The following is a 24248-nucleotide window of genomic DNA, read 5'->3' as shown; positions in this document are numbered from 1 at the left end:
ACCTATGCTCTTTAGCATCACTTTCTTGTTTATAAAATCAAAATTATTTTCTTGTTTACAAAAATAACATTTTTTGATACATCTTCCTTCCTGAAACTAAACTGACAAAGCATCTCTCACACAAACTACAAGTTTAGCTCTGGCTGAAGTAGCAACATCAGCAAGAATTTCCCACAAATTTCCTGATCTTTACAGGGTATTTCCTCAAAGCATCCTGTAACAGAGAAAAAGCTGCAGCATAAGCCACAGGGGGTGGACAGAAGGCGAAAAGAAGAAATCAAAACTTTCAAGTTAAACAAGACAGCTCTTCTGGGACAGAAAAAACTGTGTCAAAAGCCAGGATTTTATTGACCAGCTATGAAACAATTAGGAGGAGCTGGTATCTGATCAAGACATTAAGATTACATGAAGTGAGTTAGGTAGCTCAAACGCTCAAAGAAATCTTTAAGAAAATAGAAAGAGGAAAAATAGCAATCTTATATGCCTGTTTTATGAAATTCTGTTAGTACCAGTCATTAAAAACCTCTGAAACTGTACAGTGTTTTTCCATGTTTCCTGGCATTCTGGAGTTTGTCAGAAGAGTCACTCAACACATACGCTTATGGCAAGTACAATATAAACAAGAAGAAAATTGTTTCAGATATCTTTATTATTTAATAACACAAAGGCAAGAGGTATTATTCTAAGGATGTACCAAGAACCCAGGATTCCAGCTGTAAAACTCAAGAGTGTGACAGAAACATGCTAACACAATGGAGACAAGTATCAAAATACTGACTTGTAGAATTGCAACAGGCTTTTTAGTTTGGCCTTTGCTGTTGTTTTGGTAGTTTTGTTTCCTAATTGTGATGGGGAGGAGTAAAGCCATTTTAGGAACTGAGACAGTAACATAAATAGTTCTCAGTGCCTGTTCTGTAAATATTTGACAGTCCTAAATTTACCTACTACAGAACAAAATTACCAAAAACTGTGGCTGAGGCAAGTTTAAGTATACTTACTAAGGCACAAAGGATATCAGACCTTAAATGGACTAGAAACTTGAAAAACAGGTATTTCCAAGTAAAAGCACTGCTGGCACAAAAACTCTAGTCACAAATGTTAGAATTCACTTCCGAGACCCACAGATCTTCAGCTATTAATGTCTTGATTACTTCTGTTCAGTACATAATTCATGTCTGTAACTGTAACAACTACTCCATTTTAAGTTCATCACATACATATTTCCACATATTAATAAGACTGAATTTGATACATTAAACTGATTTCTTTTTACACTTCGAAGCTAACAAGTCTTACTGTGCTCGCATAGTTTAACACAGGCATGTGACTATCAGTTCTCTAAAAATACCAGGTTATAAATTCAGCACTTTACTTAATAACCACAGAAGCAGCAAGACAAACAAGTTTGATAATCACAGCAAAAGAAGATATTAAAAAGCCATCCAATAGAAAGCTAATTTCAGAAAGTCCAGTGAAAATGGCTCACTACATAAGTATGTACTTAAACAGCACCATCTGAGCAATTATTTTTAGAATGTACTAGGACTGCAATGAATTCCAGAATAGTAAGAAGTCACAACTGCCATAAAGCAGTAGCCTCAGGGCTATGTGACTATTATGACTATTGAGTAAATTAAGTAAGCTGGTGAATTTAGCAAAATATCTAGGCATTAGTTTAAAAACAATGTTTTGTGGTAAGTGATTTAAGAAATTAATTGGATTCAAGTACAAGCATCTGGCTAGTTTACTTCAACTGCCAGAAGCAGAAAACAGAAAAACAAAAGTACTCTTTACCTACTGCCAGAGGGCTGGTACACCCTCCTGCTTCCTATTCTCACACTCAGCTTCAGAACAAAACTTTCCCCTTTCCTAATCTGAACATTAGAACTAAGTCCCATTCTTCAAAACCAATTTCCTATAGTGAGAACAACACAAGTGCACAGGCATGTGTGTGTTGCTCACTGCCGCCAAACATAAGGTTTTTATTTAAGATCTTGCAAGACATTAATTAAGTTTGACTACAGAATCCCTTAGGGGGAAAACAATTAAAAGCTTTCTGCTTTCTAACAAACAACTTCTCACTCTTAAAGAAAAATCTAAGATTTCCACTTTTATATCTCTCTACAGTTGCAACACACTTTTTTGTGACACAAAGCCACAGGAAACCTCAAAAGATGCAGTACTTCCTATACTGCCCATTGTGACATTTTGGCTCAAATTTATTTTTAAGTAAACCCAACAAGGTAGAAGTCTAAATACCATTTTCACAAGAACCTTTATTAATATTATCTCTAATAATTTTAATATAAGTTGAAAAGGCTTTATAAATGTAACAGTCTGAACCACAGCAGAATCCTGTTTCATAGATTCACGTGGCATCTCCTATGCAAGGGACAGCAAGACCCAACCACATTATTAGACCTGTAAACTCTTAATCTTAGATTTATTGACTCGATCTTCAGATAGGAAGATGCCATGTTTAGATTTTATAAAGGGTATCTATATGACACTGTAACAAAAGGACCGTGGGAGGCCAAACACATTTCCTAAAGAACGATGCATTAGAAGTAATTTTCTGCCTAGGCCTCCATTTCTAGGGTGGTTCTGTATGATGGAAAAAGGAGCCATGTCTTTCCCAATCCCATTTTTTGCCAGGAGATCCTGCTTAGGGAAGGCCAAGATCCAAACCCAGTCATCTTCCAGCAACATAAGATCTTCTCCTGCAGGCTTGTGATGCAGTATAAAGGTTAGAAGGTGTCCTGAAGCAATTTGGAGGGAATGAAGAGGGAGAGAGAGTCACAAGATGCAACAAAGTAATAATGCATGTAACATAGTTCCAAATAACTTCAACTCAGCACCAAAGAGGAACTGGTAAAATCTCCCTAGAATTTCATTGCCAGTTTTCAAGTGATTTGCTAAAAATTAAAAAGGAATTTAGAATAAACTTCCTGTGCCAGCAATCACATAGCTGGAAAAAGAAAGGTCTGACTGTGAGCTACCGATGTTTGCAAGGAAGAGGCTGTTGCTCTGCACAGCACGAAGTGAGAAAGGCAGAATTTACCTGAGCTGATTCCCTTTCTCTGGGCCTGAGGGACTGCTGATCGTGTGGGTTAGCAGCACATCCCCTTAATCAGAGTATTCCAGTCTATTTCCTTCACATGGACAAAAGAACAGGACTTTACAAACCCAGCAGCCACAGGCTCCTCCAAAGGAAGAAATGCACTTACACATTTAGAACTGAGGAACGTTTTCAGTGCTGGGAATCAAGTCAGATTTCAAACCCATTTGACGATCTCCACCTTACTGCACATTCAAACCTAGCACTAGTGTAAAGAGACAGGGAGGAGATGAAAACTGTGTGGCTATGGACCATACACAATCACTGGCCTTATCTTGGCTCCAGCCACCAGCTTCTGCTCTTAGTTTCCTGTCTAGAGAAGGGTCACACCAAGAATGTCATTAGTGCTTCACAGAACTGAAGTACCAATATGACCCACAGACAGGAAGCTTGCACCAAGGCATTCTTTCCAAGTGCCCAGAACATTTCTCTCCTCTCTCTCTCCCCAACACTTTTTCTTTACAATGTTCACACTCCTTCCCTCTCTCAGCCTAGAGAAGTGGAAGACAACATCAACAAAAAAAATGCATAGAGAAACAGCATAAAGTTATCCTTCACACCTGAGTGGATGGCAGTTCAGAGGGGCCCTACCTACCTGCAACCCTGTTGTTTGCTTCAAGAACTGTTTGCCCAAGGAAAAAGAGACGAGCAAATCCTGGAAGCAGATCCTTCCCCAAAGGAAGTTTCTTTCTGAGTCTGCAACCTGGAGCTTTTGCTTGAGACTCAGTCCTCTGAGCGGATTCTTTCTTCAAACTCTCACACTGGTTCTTTACTTTTGTGGGCAGCTGGAAAAAGAATGAAGCCGTAGGCTGAGGCAGGGACTCCATACTTCCAGGATAGGGAGGCAGAAAGACTGGAGGGGAAGGAAAAGTGCTAGTTGGTAACTTCTTGAATAATGATCTGTATTCCCTCATTTTCTGCCACACAGAGACATACACATAGTCACTGCAATAGGGGAGGATGACAAGAGATGAGTACTAGACATGCAGTTTTTTTCATGCTCTGATGCCAAAAAAAAAACAACCCCAAAGTGTTGAACTGTGAACTTTCAAGACTATTAAGACATCTAGCAACAGATGAGATCAATCATAAGATGTTTTGTCCAGAAAGTTCTCTCAGTTTGTTACAAGTAGATGTAGGTGGGGTGGGAGGGGGAATTTAAGTGCTCATTTCTTGGAAAAATAATCCAAATCTCTCCTCTGATCACTTTTTCTCAAGTGAATTAAAAATGGCATCTATTGCAATGCAGTGAACATCTCCCCATAATCTCTTTTAAGAAGAAATGGTCATACTTACCTGAATGTTTCCCTTACCAATGACTTCCTAACCACTCTCAAATCCTCTGTAAAGCTCTTAGTCCAGTCTCAAGCCTTCTACTTTATTTGCCAAAATCAGAGTGACTGAACACTAACAGCAGTTTAATGCTGTTATCACAACCTTTGACCTAACCTAGGCAGATTATGATTTCTGTGGAAGATAAGAACCTACTCAAATGCTTGCATCAGTCTTCTGGATTTCTAAAATAGGCCTCTTTTTATTCCTGAAAACCCAAATGCCCTAGGAGTCATCATTACACGAAGAACAACCAAAAAATAATGTGCAAGAGAGCTGAAATCTTCTTCTTCACAAATCCTGAAAGCTAGTTCAGACTCCCATGAAGTTTTATCAATAGCATGGAGCCCACACACAACAAAACAGAAGCACAAGTCACTGGACTTCCAACAGCTACAGGGATAGCTGCTCACATATGCATTTACTGGTTATTAGCCACTGCAGTACCTTCTGCACAACAGCAATGTCAGGTATTTGCATGTGAGGCAGTCATTGTGCTGAGGCATGCGAAGCACCTTCATTTTACCAGGAAGGCTTTTCTTTGCTCTCAGGACATCGAGAGCATGATCCAATAGTTAACCAAGAAGGTACATTACTCCTTATGTCTGAAGGATTTTGCTTAATTCATTCTGTGGCAATTGGTGATATTTCTTCATCCTCTCCTCTAGAGCACACACCTAAACAAAATAGCTTCATATTGTTAGATTCCTCCCATGTTCTTCAATTACAAGCTTTCACCTGCTCAAAAAAACCAAACTTTCTTTCATTGTACTCAAAATAATACAAGAAAATGGGGGGGGGGGGGGGGGGGGGGAAGGTCTTGTCATTAAAACCACAGCAATTTTGCAGTTAGTGTAGCATACAGGAAACATTTTGTTTTTTAAACAAGTGACAGATAAAGCCATCAAGGACAAATCCCGATACTCTAAAGTAATTAAAAGAGAAAAATCAGGAAGCTCTTTCCAGAGAAACTGCTCGGCCATGCAGAACAATACTCTGCTTCTTTGTTCCTGAATATGGTTACAGTATCTCTAGCTAAGGTAAGAAGTAATCTAAATAGGAAGAGTGGTTCACAAAAATAGGGCTCTTTTTTATTGTAGTTTCATGACTTTTCATCAACTGAAGATCAAGATATGTCCCTATGCCTTTCAACTGGACAAAACAGTGTTCCATTATTTCAGACCAACTTTCAAAGATTAGAGAGCATGGCTCAGTCTTTTCATCCCACATGCACGTTCTTGTGAAAGGAGGCCTTCCTATCCAGAAAGACTAAGAGATGGACACAAATATAAATGCACTTGGCCAAGAGATGCATCCAGGCTGATGTTTGTACTCTCCTCTTCCAGTAAAGGAGACAGAAGAAAAATGAAAGATGATAAAATACAGTGAACAATGTGTTCAATGCAAGTTTCCACTGCTCTCTATCTGCTGGCTAAGAAAAATATTACAAAAGGACAGTAGCAGTTGAAAGCATTATTTCTTCTTAAAGACTCCCTTGTGAATAGAAGGTTCTTTTTAACCAGGTAATTTCCAGGAAAGTTCCCGAGATTCAAGGCATTGCAAATTGCTCTAATACTAGTATAATGCCATACACAGTACTACAGCCTACATTTCAGGTGATGCATTGAAGCATACAAATACTATTGACTTCTGAAGTCAATATTCTTTTCCAGCAACGAAAGGTATCAAGATATTCAAAACAGCAGAAGGTATCAGAGCGAATCAGCCCAGAAAAAGCAGCATGACCCAGCTTATTGCAGGTTCCTTTCAAACAGCAATCTGACTAGGGCCTCTGTAAGAAATAGTCGTTGACATGAAAGACCCTATTCAATGGAAAAAACTCCTGATCACCTTCAATACACTAAACAGTCTGACGTCATCTATCGCACCTTCAGAAGCACAGAACAGAGGAGTACTTGGTCTTATTTGATTCGTGTCTCATCTTTAGCAGAAGACACAAAGGTCCAAAGTGAAATTTAAGGGGAAGATAAAAGGCATGATGAGGATTTTGTCCACTGGTGTTCCCACAGAAACAGTTGAACAGTTTCTGGAAGATCAATCTGAAACAAGCTGTTAGGAATTATTTGTTTTTAAATACTTTCTCTTACATCAAGATCATAATATCTCTCCTTTTACAACCAAGAAGAACTCTTATTTCTATCTTTTCATACGTCATTTCTTCCCTTGAGCAGACTTGTCTTGAACTGTAAAGAATAAATGAAGTTGACAATTTTTGTGTTCTAGCTATCAAAAACCCTAGCTTGATTGATTCCTACACAGAGATATGCATTTCAGGCTGAAACAACTAAATATTTCTGCATTTTGAGATGAGAAATGTTAATGAATGCTCCATCGCCCTTATGGAGATTCAAAAGAATGAAAAAGAAGTCTAGAAAAGACTGTCCAAAGTACTTGAATCCCTCTTACAGGAATTTTGGGAAAAGTTCTTTTGTTGCCTCACATCAGTCACCAGAAGTGATTTGCACTACCTAGATGGGATGGATGTTAAGTCAGCTTAAGCAGCTGAATATCCAACAGCTCTTCTCAGTCACTGCACTGTAGTTTGTTGATTCACCTCAAGGGCAAGCTCTGATGGGCTGAAGCAGAAAGAAATTACAGCCATGATGACACAAAAACATGCTGGTGATCTACAGATACAGATGAAGTCAGGAATGAACTAGAAGCCCTGTTTGTGAGCTTATGAAGATGGAATACGGAATCCTATCATCAGTATCCTCATCTTCTTTGGGCAAAGAATCTCTGCAATGTCTTTCCATAGTGCTCTGACTGCTGATAACACACTGGGGGGAAAACTCCCTTTAGTGCTTTCTTCCTTCTCTACAGGGCACATTCCACAGCCAATTCGTGAGTCAGTGAGGAGTGGTCTCCATTTTTCTGCATCAATGAGCAGAAGCTCAATAGCCAAGAAAGTAAAAGTTTAAACAATTGTGAGTAAATTGTATACAGGATACCATCTGGAAAATAAGCAAAAAATTGAATCTCCATATTTGGTTAATGGTATAGAATATAAGCAACAATACTTTTCATATTTCCAATACTACAGCTCCAACAACTGCTGGATCCAAGTGAAAGAATACAGCAAACAGAACTAATTGCCATACCTGATTTAAGTTACCTGTGGTCAGGTCAAGTACTTCTCAACCCTCAAACTGAAATTTTAAAGCATTATGCAATTATTTTAGATCTAAGGTTCAACTACGCCTGCAGAGCATTTGCAGCTCTTATAGTTGTCCTGCTGCCATTAATTATACCTCTAGATGTGTGTGCAGGCTGCAAATCCACCACGGGATCTACACACCAGCATCCAGCTGAACTGTTATTCGAAATAAACATTACAAGAACAGCAAATTTTAGTAAAACATCATCTTCCTGGAAACTAGCACCAACATGGCATGTGTAAAAAAAATGTGATATTAAAGTATCAACAGGAGTGATATAAGCTGTTAAGTTGCAAGCTACAAAAAATAAAAGTTTTCCAAAACTTTCTGGTTTAGGGCTTTTTTGGGAGGGAACAGGAGGAGGAGACTTGATTGGAGAGAAGGGCAGAAGTCATTGAACATTATAATAGCTACATCAGATAATGTTATTTAGTCCCAAGATGGAGCAAAAACCTTGGACAAAGTGTTATGCTTAAGATTATCATGCAACCTGTCATTAAAAGATAAATATGCCAACAAATAGAATGGTAAAAACCTTGACTTTCTAAATTTCAGAGGTGTTTTGTTTTAAAAGCATTTGGCCTCTCTCCAAAAATGCTTTGTGCTCAACGTCTTTAAAGACTTACTAAAACCCAGAGGGTCATAGCATTGTCTAGATTATCAGACAAGGCATCAGGCAATACCTACTTAAGACTGGCAGAGGTACCAACCCCTGAAAGATCCTCCATAAACTACCAGTTTAAGAGTGGCAAAAAGCCCTGACTTTTCTGAACTCAGCATGACACAGAATTCTGAAATTATATATAGCTATCACAACCCCACACATTTGAGAAACACAGCCAATATTTCTTGGCACATATACAACAGCAGGAAAACACTAGAGGTATAAAATTGAAGGACTGGTTGGGCATAGAAAATACTACCTTGTAAAAACAATTCCCACTAATAGATGCATCAATTTTATACAATTAAAGAAATGGGTATTTGCTAAACAATGTTATAATTATTTTTTCCTTTTTAAAACTGTTTACATTGCAAGAATATTTTTAAATGCCTTCATTAACGTGCTTTTTATTTATTGTCAGCTTTTATGCCAAGTACAGTTGAGAGCAAACCTTTTTTGGCCTAACTAAACCACATTTTAATCAGATTAACAGACCTTATTGGCACTAACATACATTTCTGTCAGAAAAACAGATCTCCTTTCAGTCTTAGGGAAATTCTATGCTTCTGGGCAGAGTGCATGAGCCAGTATTAAAAAAAAAAAGAAAAAAACTTTTTAAAGACATCATATGATGATTATTTACTTGGGTTTTTTTCCGCTTAAGAAAGCCAGCTACAGAAATAAAGGTTACAGTATTTATGTATACCTTGAACTTACTTGATAAAATGACATAAAACCTGTAGTTTCTTAATGTTAACAGTGGTTCTTGTACTTCATTTTGTAGCTCTTGATACATGGCTTGCTCAAAATAATTTGATTCTATTTACATACAATTAGGTAGCAAATTTCTTACACATTTTTTTTTTTAAAGCACCATTTCTCCTACTGAGTTTTCAATCTTCACATAATTCCTACACTTCTCTGGTCAGAGTCTTCTAGTCTGGCTATCTGTAGAACCTAAAATACCACACACAAGGAATGTTCAGAGGAGTGATTTCACTGTTTTGGCTGTTTCAACAGCCACATCAGACTGGATGCTTTGATTTTGGGGGGGGTTGGGTGGTTTTCTGGTGGGTTTTTGGAGGTAGAGTGAGGTCCTATCTGAACTTGCAGAAGAGAATAGCTCAAAGCTTTTCTCTCTAAGTTTTGACACTTCATGACTTCCCTCTGGTGTCTGGGATCTCTGGGGAACTCAAGCACAGCAGAGAAATGCCCCTTTCATGCAATATTTACTCCAATATAAATATTTAATACATTAATGATAGGAAAGGGCAATATGGATGCACTGGTAAATAAAAGCTAAACAAATTATCTGGAGTTTTTTTAAGTCATCAGTTTCACAAAGTTTTATTTCAGAAAGTGCTCAAAACTTGTATTTCATATTTGAGCACTTAGGTTACTTTCCATATCAAATCCTGATTTCTACTAAAGGGTTTCCTTACTGTTAGACTTTATAAATTCAGCATGAACTTAGAGCAACAGGCTTGATCCCTTCATTTTCAGAAGCAGTAAGAACTCTACAGCTAAAACTGGACTGAGTTTTCTAAAAACTTACTGCTCAGACACTGTGATGTCAAATGCTATTGTAAGCTGTCTTAGTTCTTCAGCATTAATAGGTCTGCGATGCAACAGAGGCTTATTATTGTCTAACATGAGCAGTTGACAGTGGAGACAAACTGATTCAGTCATGACTTGCAAATGATGTGCAAGTACACCATGATACCTCTGTAATATAGTCTGAATCGCAGGTTCAAGACAAAAGTTTAAAAAGTCTCATGTGCAGTCAGTGATGTTTTTAGATCAGAATTACATTTTTATATTTGTACCTAGTATGTGTTAACAGTACATGAAAAAGCATTCTAAATTGTCTTGTACTGCTACCACCATACAAAATATGCTGTTCTTTATTAGCTAATTAAATGTTTTCTGAAGATTTGCTGACTTAACTTTCCTTATTGGACTAGTGCCTCAATTCACCCACATTTCAGTATTAAATTAAAATTGTGACATTTTTTCCAAATCGCTTGGAATAAGACCATCACAAGTTTTATTATAAAAATGTTTCAGTCAGCTGAGGTAAATGCCATTTGAAATTTATAATTTTGGACTGCTTATGTAAAACTTTTACTTGCATTGAGTTGTCCCCTTATCTCCTCTCCATGCAAGCACCTTCACACCTACCTGCTTTGATCAGCCAGAACTCCAAGCTTTTGCACTAGACACAATTAACTTTGGCAGTGCCTCTTCATAGGCATACCAGTGTGTAGTGTTTGACTGTCATTCTGTATCTGTTGAAATATTAGCACTTGGTTTAGGTTGTATACAAGAAAGAAAACAGTATCAAGTCATACATTAAAAAATACACACAAAAACACTAAGATCTACTTCTAGGCTAGGCATACTGTCTTCACAAAAATTATTCAGAACAGGGAAAAAGATATCAAATAACCATACCAAAATAGCAACTTACCCCACTGACTGATCTGGGCTGGAGAGTGTTTAACCATACACCGAATCTCAGAGGACTCTCTTCCCTTCATTTGAGTCGAGATTTCATTGATAAAAATAACCACAATCCAGGGCAGATAAAAGAGCTTCCCACACTCTCGGGCAAACACGCAAAACGGTATCACAGAATCATTACGGTTGGAAAAATTATGAACCTTCTTGAAAACAACCCTACCTTTTGAACCATTACCTTACATTTCTGTATACAATTAATACCTGCAACAAGCACAGTTCATTTTGAAACAAGTCTGACAATAACATACAACGGAGATACTCTTGACATGACTCTTAGCATTACATTAGTTGCCTGATCTCTGATTTCTGAACCAAATATATGTAAAGCTCAGTGTTTCCTCAGAAAGAGTTGTTATATTTAATAAAATACTTCCGCCTAACCCTAAGATTAGGCAGATCCTAAGAACGATCCTATGGAAGTCCAACATATCTCCTTTCCTTCCATTTTCTTTTTAAGGCAAGGTTTTAAGATAGGATTGCAGCAGGACTGAAAAGCAATCTGCAATTAAAGTTAACAGGTTTTAGCTGTATACTATATGCAAACTATAGTACTTTCTACTAAATAGCTTTTCAGCCACCTAAAAACTTCCCAAGCATTCCATGCTGCTGTTACTTCTATATATTCTAAAATGTAAGTCAAACTCCATCTTCTAGTCTACCAATACGTACCAAGAGGAAAGATAATGCTTTGTCACATGCACTTGGAAGTTATTCTTCCAAACAGCTACTTCTCTAAGTTTCAAATTATTCTTAATTCATAGTTTAGTATCTGCATAACTGAAATCCCCCTAAGCATTTTGCAAACTGGACCAGAGTTTAATATTGCATAACTGCTTTCTTCCCCCTTTTTTGATGGCCAAACATTATATTACTTCACTCATTTTACACGTGAACATCAAGGAATTTCTATTCTTTTATTTAACTGTTTTTACTGTAGACTTCAGTCTACAGTCCAATAGGAACACAACTGCCAACTTCATACTTCAAGACGCAACTTACTGTAACAGTCTAGCTGGCTCATCTTTGAATGGCCTTTGTCCAAGTCAGAGAATTTCGATTTACCAATTTCTTTAATTTTATTTTTAAAAATAAAGCATGTATACATATATTTATCTCAGCATCCTACCTGACAGAACAATCATATATTCTATCCAAAAATATACATTCTAACAATACTTGTATGGGCAACTGCACAACTTTGAAGAGAAGCTATAAGAAGTATTAGGGCAAGCTCACAATGTCACACTGCAATGCAGTATTGAGCTATTTTCCCCCAGATGAACTGAATGCAGGTTTCAGAAATATGGCATATTCAACCTATGCTAAAAGTCTGATTTTCTAGCAATGTATCATGATACCGTGGCTCAGTATTTTCATTATTTTCTCTCTTGTAAATGTAAAAGATATAGACAAAAAAGGGGTGCCACAGAAAATAAAAAAAGTACGAATATACCAAGTCACTCACAACCACAATCAATTAATAATTTGCTTTCATATTTACTACAGTTCATTACAATAATGTGCAATAAAACATATTCTCCATTTAAAAAGTTACTTGGAAGATGCTTCCCATCTCCAAAGCTGGGACATAGAGCACTGAGGCAGTGGAGGACATGTGGAATTATACCCTTCCCTAACTCCTGAGGAATCACTTGATCACCTGTTAGGACCATGTGGCAGACTGTTCTCAAAGAGCTAATAATTTCACCATGATAACCTTGGCCTTTAAGGAAATGAATCATTAACTGGATAGCAGAGATTTTTGAACTCCACTATATCTAGAGTTCTCTAACTACAGCAAAGCAATACTGAGTACACACTAAAAAAAAAAGTATGCAAATATGATAGGCATTGGACCTATATTATCTTTAAGGTCCCTCGCAACACAAACCATTCTACAGTTCTGAGTCTAATTGCAACTTAGTAATAGTGATAAAAGACATTATTGACAAAGCTTAAGTATTTAAAGGGAAAGTTAAAAGATAAAATGTAAACATCAACATTCTTCTTACACACTACCAATCCATCTTTTTTTCCCCACTCCACTTCCCAGTATTCATTAACACACGTTCCTTTCCTTTTCTTCATCACTTTTATCTGAGCAAACGGTTATTAGCAGTGTCCTAATTAATAATGTAAAAAAATTATGCCTGTGTAGCAGCAGGCAATCAGAAAAGCCAATACCATCTGATTACCTTGTTCTCCAATTATCAAAAGATAGATTCAAACTACCACTACACATTCATTTGCAGCATCCAAAGTGAATCCAAAGTTAGTCTGATGTAAAAATATGACACTATGGACAAGGACATTGGTAATACATCTTCCCATGGCTCAGGCAAAGTACACAAAAAAGAGGAATTGAGTTACTATGAAGAAGCCAAATACAAACAAGTTTAACAACCTGTTTCAGAACTGGAGCTAGCATTAAACACAGACATGTACAGGTTATAGGAAAAGGGGGCTCATAGCTAGTGTAACAACTAACTCATCTTCATGTTTGATTAGAATCATTACTTTTGTTCAGAAATTGACAAAGTTAATAGAAATTTATTTCGTTTACACATATAATTTGTAACTCCATGGACTTAAATTTCTAGTTATTAAATAGTTTGCAGTCATAAACCTCTCATACTCAACAAGATTACTACCTACTATACACAATTCAATCACAATTCTGACTGGGTCTTCAAAAGCAAAACAAACCCAAAATAACAAAAGAAAGCATGTCCCCACAAAACCACTTCTGAAGCCACTGTTAATTTTATATCCAGTGTCTCACCTCAAAGAACAGAAGAATGGACCAAGGCAGTAGGTGAGCATGGCCCTATTTTTACCTCCACAAGTACAAGGTGAGGAACATCAAGAGGCATCCCCAAGATTATTCATTCTGATGGACAACCACCAGCTTGGTAGTACATCCCAAGTGGAGAGAGCAGCAGCAGCCCAGACAGGGTTTCTTTTCATACAGCAAGCCAAGATACACAAAACATAAGGAAAACTACAATGGGGAATACAGGAAAGAGATAGGAGAAGAACTGAAATACTGGGGGTAAAGGGAAAAGCAGCACAGCAATAGAAAAAGGGTAACTGCAGTGCCACAGTAAACAAGAATTTTGACAGAAACCCCCAAAAGTCATGCACACACTTTCTTTTTAAAAAACTTCAGTACTCTTGCATCTTCTTGTTTGTTTCTCAAACATTAAAAAAAAAATACCCAGGGGGGCAAACATACTTGAAAATAAAATCTTTCAAGGCTGATTGCTACATGCTACACTAACCCAGTAGCAGAACCACTGATGGGATTGAACTCTACTGAATTCAATGCTCCTAAAGCATTAACTTTACTCATTTATGAAGCCACTGGCAGGACTAGAGTCAGTGTTATGGGTATAACGCTTCAACGTTCACCTGACTATTTCATCAATCACGCTATTTTTCAGTACAATTCAGCTTCTTTCATGAGCTGATCTAAGTCTATATGGTTTTTATTTTGCTTTTAAACACTATTCCAATGCAAGTTGCTCAATGCCATCTCATTTCCCAAATACTTAAGAACCATTCTAATATGATACAACAGTATCTTCTGGTGAGAATATTAATTAATAGAAGTGACTGCTATTGTTGACAAGAGAGCTAATATTAAAATCTATACTTATGAGTAATGTATAAAGCTGGCAAAGCATTTTTTATTATTACTTCCATGTTACTACTTTAGGCTGAATGAAGGCTAGTATAAAAACATCTGGCATCACTGTGCAAAAAAATTTTAAAAGCATCACAAGTACCCTGCAATCAAAACTTTTCTAGCAGAGACACACAATAAAACAAATAAAAAAGGCCCAAGACTTTACAGTGAACACATGAAAAATCAGACTGCATCAAGGTTTAAACAAGCAAAACAGGGGGATTCTCAGGAAGACAGCTTTCAATCTTTAAATTTTCCAACCAGTACATGTCTATTTGTGTTGTATTTCAAAGAGCCTGATCAATTCAATTTAAGGCTTGCAATTTTAATGTATTTTTAATTCTGAATTTCTACATGCATTTTTTTTGAATGATCAATGAACACATTAGCACTTAGCAGAGCTGGCAATCAAGTATTTGAAGAAATTAGGCCCTGCAAAGAATATTTTGCAATAGATGTAAGTGTTCTTTCCCACACTTGTTTTAATTGCTCATATTGGGAGAGAAGAACATGAAGTTCTCAGTTTTTATGTACCCAACATTTTAGAAATCTCTTCCTGCACCAACCAAAGCAGGAACAAATGTTTTGAACGTCTTCTCCAACTGCAAATGGTTTTGTTTTGAGTGAAGAATCCTCATACCAGTTTCAGGAGTATTCTTCTTTTGAGACCACCAGTACAAGTGCATTTTAGAAAAATAAGTGAGACTACTCTGTGCTACAATAAGTATCATCTAAAAGACAGCATGAAATTGAGAATCAACTATAACTCAAGCAGTTTTATTAGAAAAACAAACCTGTAAAAAAAAAAGGAACACAATAGTTAAGTCAAAAGCACAACAGAACTACACATGACTGTATTTTTGTTTCACCTAACACAAACCAAAGTTCAAAGTATTTCCAAATAAGCAAAACCACACTCATGAAACATTTATGAAAGGTAGTGCCATACCCTCTCAGAGAGAGCTGAACATTAAAAATCGCTCACCTAAAAGGCTAGTTGAAAAGAAGAATTTGGGAACTCTCAATATAAGCCTGTAGCAGAAAGGCAATAGAATCCTTTAGTCAGTTTTGCTGAGCCTTCCCCAGCTCCTATGCTGCATACCTGAAGAAGTGCCTTCCGACAATTTAATATCATTTACAACTTTAGGAAACATTTTAAGAGTCTGATTTTCTAGGTAATTTGACTCAATTAGGAAGCTAGAATCATTAGTTTGTTTCTCATGCTGACTTGATCCTTAGCCTTGCTTTCCTTTACACCAAGGCACCTTCAGGATGACATTTGCAACACTAGCAGTTTGTCAGCCATAACACAAATATGTCTTAAAAATACACCACGGGAAAACACATTCATCATTTGTAAAACTACTGTTGTCATGATGAAATCATTGGTCCCCAAAATACAGAACCTGGCAAGTGGGAAGACAGATTTCCAGATACCTCCCTCTCATTTCTTTTAACTCTCAACATCCAAGCTTCTTGAAAAGTTTCACAGAAGTTCATGAAAAGGTAATCAACAGGCTCATGACAGAGTGTTTGAAGAGAGACAGGCACTTGCCAATTCCTCCAGCTTTGTTTTCCCTCAAGTTATCTACCAAAGCCATTTAGCAATCCAGTAAATAGGAAAAAGAATAGTTGGAATAAACGTGAACACTGGTTCAAAAGCATATTCCATTTCCTTGACTCCAATGTACTCACTCTGGTCTGCTTACTGGCCAAAGCAAACCCACCCAAAGACCTAACAAGTTGAATTACTGGTCTAACAATGGTTTTGAGCATGTTATTTTCACTCTCACCATGCATTTATACCACATTCTCTACCAGATCCAAAGACACAAAATGAGAAAGTGATGAACAGAAACTTTCCATTTCTAGAATATCCAGATACACTAAGTTTGAAGTACCTCATGAGGCCTAGTGAACCCTTAAGAGTCAGAGATGCATACAACAAGTACAATGGATGTCTCTCCCCTGGTGTGACAGACAATCCTGCCCATCCAGCTGCTGCTTCCTCTGGAAGGAGTATTGGACCTGCACAGGTTGTCAGCTGTCCAGAAGCTTGTAGGCTGCTGCCGAAAGCAATGGGTTAACAGTGTACCACAAAAAGTGGAACTGCTGACAGACAGCAGCAAATTTTCTGCCGTACTGTCAAACTTTACAATCATTTACTTCTGTTTCTGTTCCCTATAATGAACACAGGGAAAAGGAATTCAAACACAGAAACAAAACCAAGACTCTCATTCCTTAGGTATCGCCCCAAAAATATGCATAACAAAATTAAAAATCCTTCAATCTCAAAAGTTTGAGCTTATAGCAGCTTTGCCAATGGCACTGTAGATTCCAAGACTGTAAGAGTCAGGAAAAGGGACATGATAGAGCTATAACCCAACAAAGGGTAAAACAGGCAAGCACTAGTTACAGATTGCAGAAGGAACAGTGAATTTTTTCATGATCCTTCCAGAAACTTTAAAGAAAGATAGCTGTTCTCTCTCTCAAACTCCAGTGTAGTAAATTAAAATTCATTAAAAATGTACGTTCACCATCATAAACAGTTTTATATACTGACGACAAACATTTATTTTTATGATTTATATTACATAAAACACAAATTTTATCACTTTATAAAACTCACTACTTTAAAGTTAAACTTACAATTGTATAATGTTTTAGAATAAACTAAATATGGATAATAAACAGTGTCACAACCATGGGCTTAAGAGAGACAAAATACTATAGTGATTTAACCATATCACCTTTGCTTTCATCTTCCCTAAATATCCCACCTGAAGTCTTTAAATAAAACAAACCAACAAATCAAGGAGAAAAGCAAAGATAGAGACAGCAGAGAAAGGTAAAGAGACTTTAGGAAGGAAGCAGTCTGTTTGAAACATGGCAGTCACTGGAATTTACAGGAGTACCTATATAAATTTTCATGAACAATATTCCTGGGGAAAAGAAATCTAAAAATACAAATGTGTGTCAGGAATAAGTTAAAGGTGTTCTAGAGAACCAATAATTAACTGCAAGCTTAAGAGGATTAATAAAACTTGCAGTCCATAGATCTAACCTAAGACACTTAAGGTTTCCAGTTTCAGTTCTGTGATTGAGGAAGAACATTATCTGTCATCACCTTCAGTTCTGGTTTTATAATCATTGGTTCCAATCTCTATGTTCATTTCTTTTAAAAAAAAAAACAAAAAAACAGAATCACCAAAAAAGTACCTTACCTCCCTCCTTGCTTTTTAAGAAATAGTTTAAAAGAAAAAAATATGGAAGTGTTCTGAATTTCTCACAGGATCACCAACCAGCTGAGGCTGGAAGGGATCTCTGGAGACCTCCTAGCCCAAACACCACTGCTCATGGCAGGGTCAGCTAGCAGAAAGCAGTAAGAAGCTACAAAAAAAGAATAAGCTGCAAGACGTCCCAGTGTGCCAAATTTTGAGATGCAGAAAGACATAGGGCTAGCAACTAACAGACCATATTTCTCTCTTCCTGCCCATTTTCAAGAGTAGCATGGTAGTTCCTTATAAGAAAGAGAAGCTTCATTTTAGAGTCCTGTGTACTACTTTTTGGGAAAACAGGCTTTTTCCTTACAGGAACTATCAAACATTCAGCAATGCACAATGTGTCACCAGCCCACGAGGTAACTATATTTAACATATCATTTTGACACCTGATTATCAATTCGGTAAACTTTCTTGTTTACACATGTGTCACAATTTGATATTTCCCAATTTAGGGAAAGCCTTTCTTTATTTGTCAACAATTTCTTCCAAGCCATATACCATGACTGCACTGTCAGGAACTGTCCATAACTGATTTGTTACTGAAGACTTACATACAGCAGAATTAGGGTATCACATAAACAGATTGCCATCTTAAAGTCTTTATTTCAAGAGTGTAAAACATTTAGCGAAGATATTAAATTCTTTTCCAACTGATACAGCCCAATAACTGTATTTTTTATTTATAACTACTTGTTTTGAAACTGAAGAGCAAAGAGACAGCTACAGGAAACGTGTGAATTTTCTTCTATCTATCTGCAAGACCTAGGAAGCACCAAAAGACATGGAAAAAAAACAAAGTGTGAACAGACACAGAAGCTTCAAAGAGCAAGTTTCAAAAAGCGCAAAGACAGCAAGTAATGTTCAGGGACACTGTTTTGATTGACTTCAAGATATTTTCATCAGGATGCTTAGGGACGCACACAGATTTGAAGAGAGTACATGGCAAGACTACAAAATAAACTAAAAGAGCAAGAAAGCAAGTAACATAACTTTGGAAGCATGAATGTTAGCATGAGGGATTTTTTTGGTTGGTTGAGTTCGTTTGTTATTGCGGCCTTTAAGTGTTGTTACATTAAATCCATAGGAAGAATTAAGGAAACAAAATTGCTTCTCCCTAGTTGTCACATAAACACTGACAGTTACTTGCGACCCACTAAAGACAATTTATTTAAACTCAACCAAAGACTCAAAGTGTCATGGGTATTCCATATCACACTTCCATATTATGTATTATAAAATAAGGTTTTAAACATCAAAGACTTTTTTTAAGCTAAGACATCTCTTCTAGTTTTCATAACTAATGGCCTTGTTAATGATAAAAAACACTCTATACTGCAAACTCACTGAGAGAGATAGAACAACATGTACAATCCCAGTGACTTCAATGAAATCTCTTGAAGTATATACATGTTTTCAACTGAAGTTAGATTAATAAAAATATTAAATATATAAATAGCTTCAAAAACGACTCAAATCTTAAGAATCTTAAGAAATTAAAATCTTCAAGGAATGTATCTAGATTCCTATTTTGAGTTTCATTGTTACAAGAGATAGATAAAGTTCAAAGAACGAATGTAATCAACTCTGTGTCAAAACCATGGCAATTCATATTTCCTTCTGTCTTGCTACAGTTCCTTAGACAGCCATCCTGACAAAAAAACAAAACACTGATAAGCACTTGCAATAGACAACTACGAGTAAATTCCAATAGAAAATTCTTCCCTGGATACATCACTGTTCCTCCAGGGAAAAATGGGCTCCAAATATCTAGAAATAATAGGCATTTGTCAAAGGCTTTGCAATTCATGCTGCCTAGATACAGCACAGAAATAACTAATCACATACAAATATCTTAAGAATGCTTCTCCTAAATCTATCTAGGACTGCAAGATTTATTAAGTATCAATTAAAAAGTTAAGGAAAGTATTTTTCACCTCCCTTCAGCTGGACTTCCACGCATTAAACCTGAGGTTTCATGGGCTACTAAGTATGCTTTCCATTACACAGCTAATTATTTGAATTGATTACATTAACCTTTAAAGGGAAAAAAAACCCTATTAGTACAAATAAAATAATTTAACAGTTTGTTTTGATGCTGGAATGCAATCTAAGGTTCATTTGTGCAAACCTTAAATTACATGGGGGATCATCCAAACCAGAACAGAAAATCAGCATTACACAAATATCTGAATCAGGTCTCACAGTGCTTACAACTGGTCACATATTCTGTATGGATTTCTAACAATGCAAAAGTATTTGCTTTTCAGTGTCATATTCTGACAAATAATATATTTATTGATAAACACAGTCACTGAATTCCTACATCTATTCCATTCCACCTGATAATTCCTTAAGCTTCTGGATTTTAGTGGTTTATATTTTTTCATGTAAGATATACTAGAATGAATAACAAGCTTTACATTCAAGAGCTACATAACATGCAAGCTTTTCTATTCCCTTTTGCATTTTATTAAGGGCAATGACATCAGGGGTCACCAATTTCAAAGTGATTTACATAGCATAAATTATGCACTGAGTTGTTCTGGCTAATTTTTTCCACTGAGTTTTATGTTTGATCCTTACTCTACTTACATGATTTTTTTTTTTTAAGTTAAAAGAACTTCAGTAACATCTTGGTACACAGTTTTTAAAACTATTTAATCCACATCAATTAAGCAAACCTAACTATCTAAACTTGGCAATACTGGAAACTCAGCAATCCCTTTTAAAGTCCTCACCCAGCAGAAATAAAATTCCATCCATCTCCAAAGCCTATTAACCAATACTGCATACTTCAAACACTTATGCCAAAATCCAAACTGATTGCATAACAGAAGGTTTGTGCCTCTTCCAGTAGACCCGAGCAAGATGTGGCACACATTAAGGACCAATATAAAAAAAATTTTAGTCATTATTCCTTTATGGGTATTTTATTCCATTTTCAGTAATTCTGAACCTATTTTCTGAAAACTTTAATATATGCAAAACGCACTGAACAAGTAATCCATCACCTTAGCGTTCCCAACAAACACAGCATATTACAGTATCACCCAAACAATAATATGATGTAAATGACTACCGAGGATGATGAAGAAAGACTTCTTGAATAGTAGTTAAAGTATAAATACAACACTTGGCAGTCCTATTTTAGACGTGTTATTTAGCATATTCTAATTTCATATTAAAGATGCTTCAATAAGGCTATGAAAAGACACTATAGATCAACTTACTACATAAAATAGGTTACAGACAGAAAAAAAATGGGTGAAGAATAGAAATTCATGCCAAGACACAAAAACTAAGCAAAATCTAACTGCTAACTGGCCTCATACATCAGATGTAGGCCATGCAAAGATTTGGAGTATATTACATCGGGTTTTGAATTTTCTATTTTCAAAGCAATTCCCTCCAATACTCCCTCATGTGGCAGCAAACAATATTTGAAATAACATTTTCTATACAGTAAATACATACTAGGGTTATTTATTGACTTTAATAACTGCAATTAATTTTTACAAAAAAAGCTTAGGTTTTGCCAAACTTTTTAAATTTAAAACAAGAGCAACAGGCTTCCTGCATTTCTAAATTTATTACTTCTTTAATGTTAACTTGCAACATCACACATTATTTCTATATTATCCACAGTACACTCCAGTTTAAAACGTAATCAAACATCCTCTCCAAATACCAAGTATAACCCCTGGAAAATTTGCAGACTCCTCCAGCCTCTGAAGTAGGGGTCTGGAACAGGTGGTGTAGATCACACACAGCATTAATATTTAGCCACAGCAAAACAGCAGATCCAGTACCTGGGCCTTGTCTTAACCCAGGTTTTGACCCAAGTCCTTCCCACAATGGCACCCTTTGGGGGATCATATTCAGGTCTTGTCTAAGCACAACACTTGTTTCCACACACTGGACAAGATACAAATATCCTCCCTCGTTATTGGACGGATTAAAACAAAAATACAGCACAATGAAAAGAAAGCTATTTTCAATGTATTTCAGACTAGAAGTTATAAATAAAGTCAGAAAAACCCCCAAGCACCTAAGTAGATTACTTGTCTCCTTTAGGGTTTAACCACCTCTGACGTGCTTCCTGATCTGCAGAGAATCAGGTATGCCAGCAACTCTGAAGTCCTGGAAAATGTGTTCCAGTATTTATTAGCAGCAGTAAGTCAAATTCCTCCTCTATATTAATTACTTAAAACATCTGAAAAAGGAGCACTGTGATGAGGGCATATTTTAAACACTTATGCCAAATCTCAGAGCCTGGGTAACTAATTTTAGAAAAGTAACTCCTAGTGTCCTGGTTGCAAAAATGAACACAAAGATTAATCAGCCTAAAATATCTGATTCTCTTTTTTTGTTTGTTTGGTTTTTTGGTTTTTTTTTTACTGTGAAGACAGTTCACAGGAACTTTGGTAACAGCATTTACCCAATATAATTACACATGGAAGCTCAGGAAGCATTTACCACCCTTTATCCCAAGTCCTTTCCACATAGCACTAAAATTGAGAACCTGATAATATTAAATGCTTGCTATTTGCCTAATTATTCATTAGCAACAGCAAGGCATTACCCAAAGACACTCTGAGGTTTTTGCAACAGGAGGCATCTTTCCTACCCGAGGCAGGATGCAACTACCAAGAGTAGGGAAAAGCAGCGAAGGAGGCTGCTAAAAGCCACTTCCCTCTGGTACCAGCAGTGTCCTGCAAAGGGACAAACGCCTCAATTGCACCAGGTAACCCCTAAACCTACTTGAATCTTCAGAAAGGAGAACTGACCTAGAAAGGTCTACACTGCAACCTGACATGCAACTAAGAATTTGAAAAATACACAAGCAGGGAAAATAAAAATCCAGCTACTAAAATTATTTCTTTTTATCTTTTTATCCATCTGTACAGTAACCACTTGATTCTGTACAGCTTGAGTAATTCTTTGCAGCTACCTACCTACATGCACTCCTATAATCAATAAAATTTTGTGCTGCAAATAAGGATTCTTACCATGCAGTGTCTTTTCACAGGATTTTCAGCTCACTCTCAAATATTTGACTAAATAGGCATATAATTGGAAAACTTCAGAATATTTAAACTTAAACAGAAAATTGAAATTAAATTTAAAAAGAAGCTCTTGAAGCGTTAACAGTTAAGACATTTTCTTCTTTTACAGGCCTCTTGGATGTTTGCCAATGAGGCTCCAATGCCAGTGCTATAGCATCCAAAATGCTATTTTGAGCCATTGCTGTGCTGACCATTACGTTTTTCAAGCACAAGAACAGTTCCCAAAAAATAATAATGGTGAATAAGTGGGGTTTTTTCTTAATGAAACCACAAATATCTTGCTTCTACTTACACAACATCCTAATTTCTGGTCTATGCTTTGACAGAGTAGGGCAGTTGTTAAACTTTTCCCTACTTTAAAGGTGCAACAACCTCTAAACTTTTTTTTCCCCCCGTGGGTCTCCACAGGAGATGAGTTCCACAGACAAAATCTTTCTTAATATTAGCCAAGGCAATTTTACCCATGGTCTCTTGTTCTCAATTGTTTGAGGACACATAGGCATAGATCATACACATAGACACACCGATCATGATCTTAGCTAGTCCTCATTTACAATTTAAAGCACAAAAAAGGGAATACGCTATCATAGCTTTAAGGCTCCTTATGAGCCAATGTCTCAATCAGAAGTCTGATGTAGGTTTATCATTCAGCTTTAGAGATTTACTTCTTGGTTTAGGTATTACATGGTTTCATTTTGAATTCCTTCTAATCCCTGTAGATTATCTTTTGTTATTTAAGAAAAATACAGCACAATTTTGAGATGTTGTAGGACAGGCCTCAGCAACAGCATCTTTTAACTTTCAAAGAACCAAGTTCAACTACTTTCTTAATTTACAAGATAGACATTCTGTGCTTTATATCTGTCCACACCAAAACCAAATGACCCTTCTGGAACATTTGGCAAGAGATCTGAACTATCAAACATTAATTCACCATAGATAATAGTGGGTGAGAGTGAAAAGTCCTCAGGAAGGTAAAAATGACCGCGGTAAGACACTCCATTGTACTTTGAGAATATATGAGTGACGTAAGAGAAAAGGAAAGCCAGTGACCCTGACTCCACTTCCTACAGACACCAAATGTTTGGAGCAAGCAAACCTACTCTACAAGGACAATACAAAGGCCTTCTGGTTCAGTAAGAATGACTTTCTGTGAATATAAAGGAGGGAAAATAATACAAATGGAGGTCAGCTCACAATGTGACGAGGAATTAGCAGCACATCAACTTTAGTTAATCGCTCATACGATTGTTTTCTTTACTGCCTTTTATTACTTCTACTCTTCAGACTCACCAACAGAAGCCTCGCTTTCCTGAATGCAAGTATTTACCATTCATCAGGAGCAAAAAACAGCAGATACTGAACCAAACTGGACAAATGGAAAAAGCACAGGA

The 24248-nt window shown here is 36.6% G+C and overlaps 1 protein-coding gene across 9 annotated transcripts in view; it reads right to left on the bottom strand.

Annotated features, from left to right (window-relative positions):
- The window catches only part of TSC22D1 (TSC22 domain family member 1), a 90723-nt gene that overhangs the window by 49816 nt on the left and 16659 nt on the right, over window positions 1-24248 (bottom strand). The window contains exons 2-5 of one of the 9 annotated variants that reach the window (XR_015801482.1): window positions 10475-10581; window positions 4898-5127; window positions 3714-3971; window positions 632-2759 (exon numbers count right to left, since the gene is read on the bottom strand). The exons of 2 other annotated variants lie outside the window; for them this stretch is intronic. The gene's annotated coding sequence lies outside the window, so the exon portion shown is untranslated. Of the gene's footprint in view, window positions 1-631; window positions 2760-3713; window positions 5128-10474; window positions 10582-24248 lie in introns of those variants that run through there. 6 more of the 9 variants (XR_015801483.1, XR_015801481.1, XR_015801484.1 and 3 more) reach the window with 6 other exon arrangements.

Source organism: Sturnus vulgaris, chromosome 2 (assembly GCF_052056855.1).
Source record: "Sturnus vulgaris isolate bStuVul1 chromosome 2, bStuVul1.hap1, whole genome shotgun sequence".
Lineage (NCBI taxonomy): Eukaryota > Metazoa > Chordata > Aves > Passeriformes > Sturnidae > Sturnus > Sturnus vulgaris.
The sequence above is the reverse complement of the archived record's forward strand: the minus strand, read 5'-3'. Positions and strand labels throughout refer to the sequence as shown.